General features: G+C 58.4%; 1 pseudogene; it reads right to left on the reverse strand.

Annotated features, from left to right (window-relative positions):
* LOC119588886 overlaps positions 1-320 on the reverse strand; it is a 48185-nt pseudogene that overhangs the window by 13345 nt on the left and 34520 nt on the right.

The following is a 320-nucleotide window of genomic DNA, read 5'->3' on the forward strand; positions in this document are numbered from 1 at the left end:
CGGGCTCGAAGCCCAGCGCGTACTCTACATTACCTTGCCTATAGGTCTTGACTCTTCCCCCGAGGTAGTCCTGGGCCTCCAGCAGAATGATATCCCTCACGCTCTCCGCGATGAGAGTCTTGGCTGCCGACAGTCCTGCGACCCCCCCGCCCACCACCACCACCTCCTTCTGCACAGCGTTGGCCAGCCTAAAAGCCACACGAGAAAATCAGGCCCTGATCTCCTGATGATGCCCTTGTCGGAGGAGGAGCTTCCCCTTCCTCCATCCCGCTCTTCCCTCTCACCGCCACATTCTGGATATGCTTTTCGCTGTTATTACG

The sequence above is a fragment of the Penaeus monodon genome, chromosome 24 (genome assembly GCF_015228065.2).
Source record: "Penaeus monodon isolate SGIC_2016 chromosome 24, NSTDA_Pmon_1, whole genome shotgun sequence".
NCBI lineage: Eukaryota > Metazoa > Arthropoda > Malacostraca > Decapoda > Penaeidae > Penaeus > Penaeus monodon.